The sequence below is a fragment of the Schistocerca nitens genome, chromosome 6 (assembly GCF_023898315.1).
Source record: "Schistocerca nitens isolate TAMUIC-IGC-003100 chromosome 6, iqSchNite1.1, whole genome shotgun sequence".
In the NCBI taxonomy this organism is placed as follows: Eukaryota; Metazoa; Arthropoda; class Insecta; order Orthoptera; family Acrididae; genus Schistocerca; species Schistocerca nitens.
The window spans coordinates 539,591,095-539,603,137 of NC_064619.1; the positions used below are offsets into that span (position 1 = coordinate 539,591,095).

The window sequence follows — 12,043 nt, forward strand, 5'->3', positions numbered from 1 at the left end:
AGTAACGTAAAAGTAGATATCCTCGAAGTAGTGAAGCAACTTAAATCACTTAATAAAAGAAAGGCTTCTGGTCCAGACTGAGTACCAGTTAGGTTCCTTTCAGAGTATGCTGATATAGTAGCTCCATGCTTAACAGTTATATGCAACTGTTCACTCGACGAAAGATCCATACCCAAAGACCGGAAAATTGCACAAGTCACACCAATATTCAAGAAGGGTAGTAGAAGTAATTCACTATAGGCCCATATCATTAATGTTGATATGCATAAGGATTTTGGAACATATATTGTGTTTGAACATTATGAGTTACCTCAAAGAGAATGGTCTATTGACACAGTCAACACGGATTTAGAAAACATCGTTCTTGTGAAACACAACTAGCTCTTTGCTCACACGAAGTGTTGAGTGCTATTGACAAGGGATTTCAGATAGATTCCATATTTCTAGATTTCCAGAAGGCTTTTGACACTACCACACAAACGACTTGTAGTGAAATTGTGTGCTTATGGAATAGCGTCTCAGTCAAGTGACTGGATTTATGGTTTCCTGTCTGAGAGGTCAGCATTCATAGTAATTGACAAAAAGTCATGTAGTAAAACATAAGTGATTTCTGGTGTTCCCCAAGGTCATAGGACCTCTGTTGTTCCTAATATATATAAATGATTTTGGAGACAATCTGAGGAGCTGTATTAGGTTATTTGCAGATTATGCTGTCATTCATCAACTAGTAAAGTCACCAGAAGATCAGAACAAATTGCCAAACGATTTACAAAAGATATCTGTATGGTCTAAAAATTGGCAATTGACCCTAAATAATGAAACATGTGAGGTCATCCACATGAGTGCTAAAAGGAATCTTAAACTTTGATTACACTAAAATCAGTCAAATATAAAGGCCATAAATTCAACTAAATACCTAGGAATTACAATTACGAACAACTTAAATTGGAAAGAACACATAGAAAATATTGTGGGGAAGGCTAACGAAAGACTGCGTTTTATTGTTGGGACACTTAGAAGATGTAACAGATCTTACTAAAGAGACTGTCTGCATTACTCTTGTCCGTCCTCTTTTAGAATACTGCTGCATGGTGTGGGATCCTAACCAGATCGGACTGACAGAGCACACTGAAAAAGTTCACTGAAGGATAGCATGTTTTGTATTATCGCGAAATAGGAGAGAGAGTGTCACTGAAATGATACAGGATTTGGGGTGGGTGTCATTAAAACAAAGGCACTTTTCGTTGTGGTGGAATCTCCTCACGAAAAACTGACACTTGACAAGAACTGTAGAGAAAAAACTTAATACTAGTTACATCACACTCTTGAATAAAAATACACCTAGTCCATATGCCTGAGTGTTAACCACAAACATTTTTTTAAGGTCTCTGGCATAATACACTGGCCTTCTACATTTAAAACATATCAACACTTATGACTGGGCATGTGGAGCACTATGGTCCAGCAAATTATACTGCCTACACATAACCAGGTGTAAACCTCCACCGGTTCTGTGTTGTGTTCTCCATGAATTCAGCCAAATCATTGCCTGAGTCCAATTTCAAGAATCAAACCTTTAAACCAACCCTCCAATCCAACTGTTGTGTCATTGCCAATCACTCGAAAGGAAAGCAGTCAAAAACAGTTTGTTATCACTCAGCACTTTGCGATGACGTTGCTGAACACTGACACGTGACATCACTTGTTGTCACTTTATCTCTTCTAACACCATTGTAACAGGATGGCAGCGTGGACCATGATTAGTTGCCAGCATGGACGTCTTTTAACCCCAGGTGCAGGATGATGGGTTGCGTAATTGCAGGAACTCGGCAGTTGTGGAATCAGTAGAGCTCAGATGGAGATACTTTCTTTATTTTGCCAGCTGGTCATATAGTGGTTGGTGATGGTGACTTCAAGGCATGCATTGATACCGGGCATCAGAGTCTGGCTCAAAAAAACATAAAGTGGTGTGTTTAGCTGCAGTGGTGCACAGGTGCGAGCCAGGCAAACAGCCTCAAGAAAGTAAGAGCATCAGCAGCCTTGCAGGCATGGGATTGGTGTCACATGTTTTTGTGGCAGTAGGGCACATGTGCACTAGAAAGCTGTCAGCTCTGGCCGTGGGTCTGGTATGAGATACACTGGAGTTCAGGCACTGAACCCGAGATACACTGGAGTTCAGGCACTGAACCCAAGACCCCTTAGAGATGTCCAGAAACTGGATGAAGTCATACTGGAGGTAGCACCCTCAAGGTGGCTCTGACTTCAGCCTTGGAATCACAAGGTCAAGCAGCTGTATGTAGACCGGTGGCTAGTGGATGAAGCTGCTAGATGTGGACCAACCTAGTTGGCTCACATGGGGCTGTCATGGAGTAGGCCTTCGCATTGGTATTAGTCACATACCAGATGATAGGTCTGAGATGCTAGGTATTTATAGTGAATTTGTGCAGCTTTACTATGACTGGGCTTCACCTTGATCACTTAGGGGACTGACACAGCTCAGCGTCAAACCATGACATGAGATACTTCAGCTCGCCACTGTGGTTGACTGTTGTCTTACATCATGTTGCCTCAGAATTTTCCAGTACTTGCAGCAGGATTTCACAGGCAGGTAGCTTTCCTGCATTGCTCATCTGTTGTGAAGTCTGCTTGGAGGGGTGTTGCCACAGCACAAAGTTCATATACTAACATGGGGAATCTGAGATGGATTAACAATATGAATTAGGATAAAATGTTCTCAGCACGAGGAGGTGTAAAACAGGAGAAAAGCGCATTGAAAAGTACTGTTGCACATATATTTTTATTTATTTATTATTTTGTGCATATCTGTTGCTCAGTGCCTCTTGTGTGTGGTGAGTAGGATTCTATCCTAATTCACATTGATAAACGAATGTTTTGCAGAAGTCTCTTCAGGGACCTAAGGTTTCTTATACTTACATGCCAATATATGTACTTCTTAATAGTACTCATGCTTAGTAACAAAAGTGAATTTAACCTCAATAGTAGAAGTAAAAATAGTTTCCGGATAAACTGTGCATTCTTATCTAGAGTTCTGAATGGAGTTTGTACTCTGATGTAAAGTTATAGAGCAGGTGCCAGTAGATGTCAGGCAATAATTGAAAATCCCTGACTATTCAAAAAGCAATGTAAAAATTACCTTATTAGTCACTTCTTCCACAACAGCAGTTCCTAACCTGTGGGTACTTACCCTCCAATGGGTAAAATGAAATTTTGTGAGGGGTGAAAACAATAGCATTCGAGCATCTCTGATGGTAAAACTGACACTTAGATGTTACATGTAATTAAATATCTCATGAAAATACATACTTCGAGTCATAGTTAGTTCCTACAATGGACCTGAAGTTGTTCTATTATTCACTCAGCAACAGATAAACAAACTAGTTGTGAGCCCAACAGTAGCTATGTAATGCTACAACACTGCTGTAGGGCTTACAGTGAATTATTGTTGTTGTTGTTGTTATTATTATTATTATTATTATTAATATTACTATTATTACTGTTAGTGGCAGTGGTGAGAGACAAAGCATGGGTAGCCCGAAGTCTTCCAATTTCAGTCAGTTCAGAAGTAAGGAGTGCAATTATAAAGTGATGTACAAACAATAAGTATAGTACACACATTTTAACTTTATTGCTTTTAAATGAGAGTGTGGGGTATATATGAAGCAAGTGTTGCTAGGGGGAGGAGTAGTGCAAAGAAAGTATATTTTGTAATAAGTGTCTAGTCTCAGTATAGACAGCTAGCTTTCCTTTCTGAGGTGCTGTAGGTAGCGCTGAGAATTGCATAATCATTCTATATTAAAAGATTGTTAGAAATAAGCAGCACCAATTGTCTCACTGACTCATTAGCTTGTGATTTAATAAAACACCCACAGAAGCTAAATAATAATTTATCTTTTGTCATTTCAGAAATAAGTGTTCACAGAAAATTCTTTTTCGTTCTAAAGGGGTTTAATAATGTGCTAATGTTGTTGATATAATCTGTGTGTGTGTGTGTGGGGGGGGGGGGGGGGGGGAGATTACTAGCCAGTGTCTGATTACCCTTAGGGTAATGGTCTCAGAAAGCCTGAGAACCACTGCTGTACAGTTTGTCAGAATATCTGTCAGGGACGTAAATTTCACGTAACTGTAGTGTTTGTATTAAACAGAGCTTGACGTAGCCAGTATTAAATAAAAAAAGCAGCTGAGTTGTATAAGAGAAGGAGCAGTGGCTTTCATCAAACTAGTTGCTTTCCTTCCAGTATACATATACAAAGTAATCTACTAGTAATTCCAGTAATTATCCATTTGAGTAGAATATCACTACTCATAATTTAACAATGAAAAGTGTAGTGTCGGCAGACTTGCCAACACTACGCACACTAATTGAAAGAGGCGGCCAAGATGTACGCGCTAACTCACGAAGGATGGAGTGAGGTCTGAAACAGGATACGTAATGAATGTTATAAAGAAAAGTACGTAGCTCCTTGAATACTTAACTTTTAATACATCCTTGTATACATCGTTCTTGATGAGACATTTGGAGATTGTGGCGATACAAGTGAGACTCTTTAGATACAAGCAATCTAAGGCTAATGGCGCCTTGCTAGGTCGTAGACATGGACTTAGCTGAAGGCTATTCTAACTGTCTCTCGGCAAATGAGAGAAAGGCTTCGTCAGTGTAGTCGCTAGCAACGTCGTCGTACAACTGGGCGAGTGCTAGTAAGTCTCTCGAGACCTGCCGTGTGGTGGCGCTCGGTCTGCGATCACTGCCAGTGGCGACACGCGGGTCCGACATGTACTAATGGACCGTGGCCGATTTAAGCTACCACCTAGCAAGTGTGGTGTCTGGCGGTGACACCACATTCCTCCCCCGCAAATCGGCGGACGGTCGTGTGATAAGGCTTCCGCCCACCGTGGGGAGGACCCCATGTTGACGTATGCGACGAGGTGGGGAGCCTAACAACAGGCAAGGCTGTGCCACCCGCACCCTGCCATTCGGTCCGAGGGGAGCTAGGAAACGCCTGAAAACCTAGTCCAGGGTGCACGTCAACATGCGGTGTATGCGCCCGTAGAGAGACAGGAGGGGCCGAAGGGTCGACCTCCATTGCGTCGGGGCACCCGACGGGCGAAGACGACATCTGGTCCGGAGCGGACAAGAGTTCCACGGTGGAGGACAGCTGGTCACCGGAAGCGACCGGCGGCGCGTGACCCAGGGAGGCGCTGGGCGGCTGCAGCGAAGCGTCCACTGCGGGCGGTGCCGGCGGGAGAACAGGCGGCGGCGGCGGCAACGGCGTGTCGCCATGGGGCAAAATGGAAGGCATCGTCGGTAACACCTGGGGATGAGGCGAGCCAGTAGATGGGTCCCCAGGGCGCTGACCGGACGGCACCGTCGCTGAAAGCAGACGGGGAGCGGCAGAACCCGGGCGACGACAGAGGCGCAGCTGATTGAGATGCCGACGCACCTCACCAGAGGCCCCCAAAACCAAATACATCGCGCGGCCGAGGCAGCGAAGAATGCGCCCTGCGAGCCAACGCCGTGAACCTCGAGAGTTGCGATAGAAGACAACGTTGCCAGGAGCAAAAGCAGGAGTCTGCCGCTGCACAGGTACCTGATGCGGCGGATGCAGCAAAGACATCAAGGTTCGCTGAGTACGACCGTGGAGCAACTCAGCCGGCGAGCGACCATCTCGGGGCTGAGAGCGATACGAAGACAAAAAGAGCAATAACGCGTCCTCCCGAGAATGCGACTCTTTCAATTTCAACATCTGTGACTTGAAAGTCCGGACCAATCGTTCAGCGGCACCGTTGGACTGAGGTGAAAACGGCGCGGACGTCAGATGTTGAATACCATTGGCCGTGCAGAATGACTGAAATTCTGCGGACATGAATTGTGGGCCATTGTCTGAAACAATAGTCTGCGGAAGACCTTCAATGCAAAAAATAGCAGATAACGCTTGGACGGTGGCAGATGACGTCGTGGAAGACATCCGGACAACAAAAGGAAAATTACTGAAAGAATCGACCACAACCAACCATCGAGCATTCCAGAATGGGCCAGCAAAATCTATGTGCAAGCGTTGCCAAGGGGAAGTGGCTTTTGGCCATGCAAAGAATTTCCGCGGCGGGGCGGATTGTTGTTCGGCACACGCCATGCAAGAAGAGCACATATTCGTAATCGCAGCATCGATTCCGAACCAAGTACAGTGCTGACGAGCAAGTTGTTTCGTTCGCACTATACCCCAATGTCCTTGGTGAAGAAGCCGTAAGACAGAGGACTGTAACGAACGTGGGACCACTACTCTGGACTGATCATTATCAGAACGCAACAACAAAACACCACGTCGTACAAAAAGTCTCTCCTTGTGAGCAAAAAATCGGCGAACCAACGGATCCTCGATCCGTGACTTTGACAAGGGCCATTGCGTAACAACAAAACGCAAAACATTAGCAAGGACAGGGTCAGCAGCTGTGGCTGCAGCTACACGACGAAAATCAATTGGAAACGATTCAACCACGTCATCGGTTTCCGAATCAATGAACATGCAAGCAAGTTCGGAAGAATCGAATGTTCTATCCTCAGCAACAGGCAAACGGGACAACGCATCAGCATTTCGGTGCTTAGCAGTGGACCGATACAAGATATCGTAGCGGTTGGCGACCTCATCACGCAATGCGTGGGGAACATTGCGCGCTCTGAATAATTTCGGTTGCGCGTCTACTTTCATTTCCAAAGGTGCTTCATAGTGCTTAGCGCAACCAAGGCCCGGTGCAAAAATGTCTGCAAATTCTTCACATAGACTAGAAACACTGGCGGAAGGCACAGTCTCGTTCACTGATAGGACCTGATTTACTATAGACATGTTAAACAACTGAAATAAATCTAAACCAAACAAGTTCACAGCAGAAGAAGAACGAAGGACGTAAAACGACACAAGTTTTGTTTGTCCCTTGTACGTTGCAAGAAGAGTGCACTGTCCTAACACAGGGATATTCTGTCCTGAATAACTATTTAACTTAACATGTGTGGCACGCAACGGAGGTTTGCCCAGTTGTTTGTACGTGTCGTGATTGATCAATGAAACTGCAGCTCCGGTATCGAGCTGGAATGGTATCACTTTGCCTTCAAGGTCCAAGTCTACAAAAAGTTTATTGTCCTGCTGACGACAAGAGCGACTTTCACGTGCAATTTGAACTGAGACAGGTGCAGAAGCACTTGCGACTTGACGGGATTTCCGGCGACGTCGACGCACACAGTTTGTGGGACGAACACAGTCACTGTTGGAGAGAGTGGCACTGGACGGGGTGGAATGAACTACATGGATATCCATGGGCGAAGGTTCACGAGCCTGAGTATTCGTGGTTCGATTCCGGCGCGAAGCAAAGGGCCTGGAATGGTTGTGATTGTCTGATCTGAGCTTTTTCTGGCAAACACTTTGAACATGTCCTTTCTTATGACAGTAAAAGCAAATAGCTTGTCGTGGCGGGCAATTGGCACGCGAATGTCTAGTTGCACACCGCGGGCATGATTTCACTGCATTTGCTTGCCTACGCAGCACACGTGTGTGAGAGCTAGGCCGCAGCTGCGCGGACGTGCGCGAGGGCTGTTTAGCGGTCCGTGCAGCGCGCCCGGCGGGCCGGGTAATGTGACACACGGCTGGCGAAGTTTCAAACGAGTCTTGTGCAAAGTCAAGTGTCTCTTGCCGATCCAATATGTCTATCACTTGTTGAAGGGAGGGATTGACTAGTTTCAAAATCTGTTCTCGTATACGAACATCGGAAACGTTCTGTGCAATTGCATCACGCACCATAGTATCTGAATAAGGGAGTCCACATTCACACTCAAAAGCACAATCCCTAGTAAGTCCTTGCAATGTTGCAACCCACTCCCTATTAGTCCGACCGGCCGTATGTTTCGTACGAAAGAACGTATACCGTTTTGCAACAACATTGACTCTTTCCTTGAAATAGGCATCTAACGCCGACAAAATTTCTTCGTAGGACAGAGTTGCTACGTCGCGTCGGGGAAACAATTTCACTATCACACGGTAGGTGGACACACCTACACACGAAAGCAAAAACCGCTGCCGCTCATTACCTTGAATTCTGTAGGCGGCGAGATGAAATCCAAATTGGTGTGACCACTCCGTCCAGGTTTCGGTGGCTGGGTCAGAGCTACGAAACGGGGGAGCAACTGCATGTTGTGGCTGCGGTAGCGGTGAAGCGGCGGCGGCCGCATCGGTTTGCAGTGCACGTTGACCCTGGACGAGCTGTCCAAGGGCATCCAATAACGCCTGCGTCTGCTGATTCTGCAAGCGATAAAATTCGGACAGTACATCTGGCGAAGCCATGACACAAGGAAATGTAAGCAATTAGAAAGAACAAGACCCTTTTTACTCTCGGCACCAAAATTATAGTGTCGGCAGACTTGCCAACACTACGCACACTAATTGAAAGAGGCGGCCAAGATGCACGCGCTAACTCACGAAGGATGGAGTGAGGTCTGAAACAGGATACATAATGAATGTTATAAAGAAAAGTACGTAGCTCCTTGAATACTTAACTTTTAATACATCCTTGTATACATCGTTCTTGATGAGACATCTGGAGATTGTGGCGATACAAGTGAGACTCTTTAGATACAAGCAATCTAAGGCTAATGGCGCCTTGCTAGGTCGTAGACATGGACTTAGCTGAAGGCTATTCTAACTGTCTCTCGGCAAATGAGAGAAAGGCTTCGTCAGTGTAGTCGCTAGCAACGTCGTCGTACAACTGGGCGAGTGCTAGTAAGTCTCTTGAGACCTGCCGTGTGGTGGCGCTCGGTCTGCGATCACTGCCAGTGGCGACACGCGGGACCGACATGTACTAATGGACCGCGGCCGATTTAAGCTACCACCTAGCAAGTGTGGTGTCTGGCGGTGACACCACAAAAAGAATCAATTTTTGACAAAATAATGGAATTTGATAGATAAAAAAATCTACTCGCCAAATCGTGGCAGAACACACACATAAAAGAAGGTTATAATTAGGCAGGCTTTCCGAGCTAGTGGCTCTTTCTTCAGGTAGAAGGTTTGAAAGGGAAGGAAGAATGGTGAAGGAAAAGAACTGGTGACATCTAGGAAAAGGGGTTGCTTTCGGGAAAGTCACCCAGAACCATGGGTCAGTGGAGACTTACCAGATGGGATGAGAAGGAAAGACTGACTGATTGTTGGTATTTTAATTTACACTGGACAAGATTTGAAAACCTGAGAACTGAAAGGTGGAAGACAGGGTAATATCCAAGACAGAGATTACTGTTTAAACATTGTGCACCAGTTAATAAGGGGAGGGGGGGAAGAAGTGATCGTGTGGCGTTGTTGGTTTGGAGGCCCCAACTGGTGGGAGTTCGGTTACTGAATGCAGGTCTTATTTCAGGTGACACCACGTTGGGTGACTTGTGTGCCGGTGATGATGAGATCGAGTGGAGGAAATCTCCAACCCGCCCGGGAATTGAACCCAGACCCACTGCAAACACTTACCCCTCAGCTAAGCAGACAAACAGTTAATAAGAGTGAAAAGCTAAGTGCATTGTATGTAACAGAGGTAGGACGAGGGGGGGGGGGGGCAGCAAAAAATAGACAAGTAAGAAAACGAAAAATGTAGAAAACTAAAACAGAACAAAGAAAGGAGTTGTTACTCGAAGAAATGCTTAGAAAGAAGAAATTAATGTAAATTAAGGTCAGGCGGGTGGCAAGAACTAAATACACATCGTAGCGATGGTTCCCACCTGTGGAGTTCTGAGAAGCTAGTGTCTGGGGGAAGAATCCAGATGTCACGTGTGGTGAAACAGGCACCTAGGTCACGATTGTCATGTTGTAGAGCATGCTTTGCAACAGGATATTGGGTGTTGCCAATATACACCCTCTGTCTATGCCCATTCATCCTAACTTATGATTTGGTGGTAGTCATAAATTTTCACCGAATGAGATTTGAAAACCTGAGAGCTTAAAGGTGGAAGATAGGGTAATATACAAGACAGAGATTACTGCTTAAATATCATGCACCCGTTAGTAACTGTGAAAAGCTAAGCGCGTTGTACATAACAGAGGTGGAATGGGGGCAGCAGAAAATAGACAAGTAAGAAAATGAAAGATATAGAAAACTAAAATGGAGTGAAGAAAGGAATGGTTACTGTGAAGAATTGCTGAGATGGAAGAAATTAACATAAATTAAGCCCAGGTGGTTGGTGAGAACCAAAGACCTGTTGTAGCAATAGTTCATACCTGCGGAGTTCTGAGAAATCAGTCTTTCCTTCTCATCCCATCTGGTAAGTCTACTCTGACCCCCCCCCCTCCCCCCCCCTTGACCTGTGGTTCTGGGTGACTTTCCCGAAATCTACCCCTTTTCCTAGATCTCTCCAGTCCTCCTCTTGCCTGAAGAAGAAGCCACTGGCTCCGAAAGCTTGCCTAATTATAACTGTCTTTCATGTGTATGTTCTGCCGCCATTTGGTTAGTAGTTTTTTATCTATCCAATTACATTACTCATAATTTGATGTTAGGATAACAGAAATAATCTGACAGTTAATGTACACTGAGGTGACAATAGCCATGGGATAGCGATATGCACATGTACAGTTGGCGAAGTATCGATTACACAAGGTTAGTGGAGCTGTCATTTGTACGCAGGTGATTCATCTGAAAAGGTGTCCAACAAGACTATGGTCACATGTCAGGAATTAACAGACTTTGAATGTGGAATGGTAGTTGAAGTTAGACGCATGGGACATTCCATTTTTGAAATCATTTGGGAATTCAATAATCCAAGATCCACAGTGGCAAGAGCATGCTGAGAATACCAAATTTCAGGTATTACCTCTAACCACGAACAACACAGTGGCTGACAGCCTTCACTTAATGACCAAGAGCAGCGGTATTTGCATGGAGTTGTCAGTGCTAACAGAGAAGCAACACCGTATGAAATAAATGCAGAAATCAATGTGGGATGTGCAACAAATATATCTGTTAGGACAGTATGACAAAGTATGGCATTAAGGGGCTATGATAGCAGACGACCGATGCGAATGTCTTTGCTAACTGCACGACATCGCCTGCAGTGCCTCTCTTGGGCCTGTGACCAAATCACTTGGACCCTAGATGACTGCAAAACTGTGGCCTGGTCAGATGAGTCCTGATTTCTGGTGGTAAGATCTGATGGTAGGATTCAGCTGTGGTGCAGACCTCATGAAGCCATGGGCCCAGGTCATCATTGAGGCACTATGCAAGCTGGTAGTGGCTCCATAATGGTGTGGGCTGTGCTTACATGAAATGGACTGGGTCCTCTGGTCCAACTAAACCAATCATTGACTGGAAATTGTTATTTCTGCTACTTGGAGACCATTTGCAGCCATTCATGGACTTCATGGAATTTTTATGGATGACAGTGCCCCATATCACCACACCACAATTGTACATGATTGATTTGAAGAACATTCTGGACAATTTGAGTGAATGATTTGGTGACCCAGATCCCCCAACATGAATTCCACTGAGCATTTATGGGACATGATTGAGAGGCCAGTTTGTGTACAAAATTCTGTACTGGAAACACTTTCACAATTATAGATGGCTATACAGGCAGCACGGCTCAGTATTTCTGCAGAGACTTCCAACGACTTCTTGAAACCGTGCCACATTGTGATGTTGCACCATGCCAGACAAAAGGAGGTCTGACACAATATTAGGAGGCATCCCATGATTTTTGTGACTTCAGCATATAATCAGATTTGTTCAAAGTCCCTGGAAAATCATCTACATGATAGGATTTACTGAATGTGATGCATGAATGACTGAATCAATCAAAATGTTATGGGCATATAAAAAAATATCAAACAAATAGCAACTGATAAATTTGTTAAAGTGTCTCAATTTTGTAAATGTGCTCTGTTGCTAATGTTATTTTATTGACTTTGTTTCATCTGATCATGGTATGTTTCCTAGGTAACCAACAAAGCTTATCATTGATTACTTTCCCACTAGCTGTTTCCTTGTGCCTACTTTAAATCTGCAATGC

The 12,043-nt window shown here is 44.7% G+C and overlaps 1 protein-coding gene across 2 annotated transcripts in view; it reads left to right on the forward strand.

The window, feature by feature from the left end:
* Positions 1-12,043, forward strand: part of LOC126262826 (WD repeat-containing protein 89) — a 265,014-nt gene that overhangs the window by 20,580 nt on the left and 232,391 nt on the right. The window lies entirely within an intron of this gene.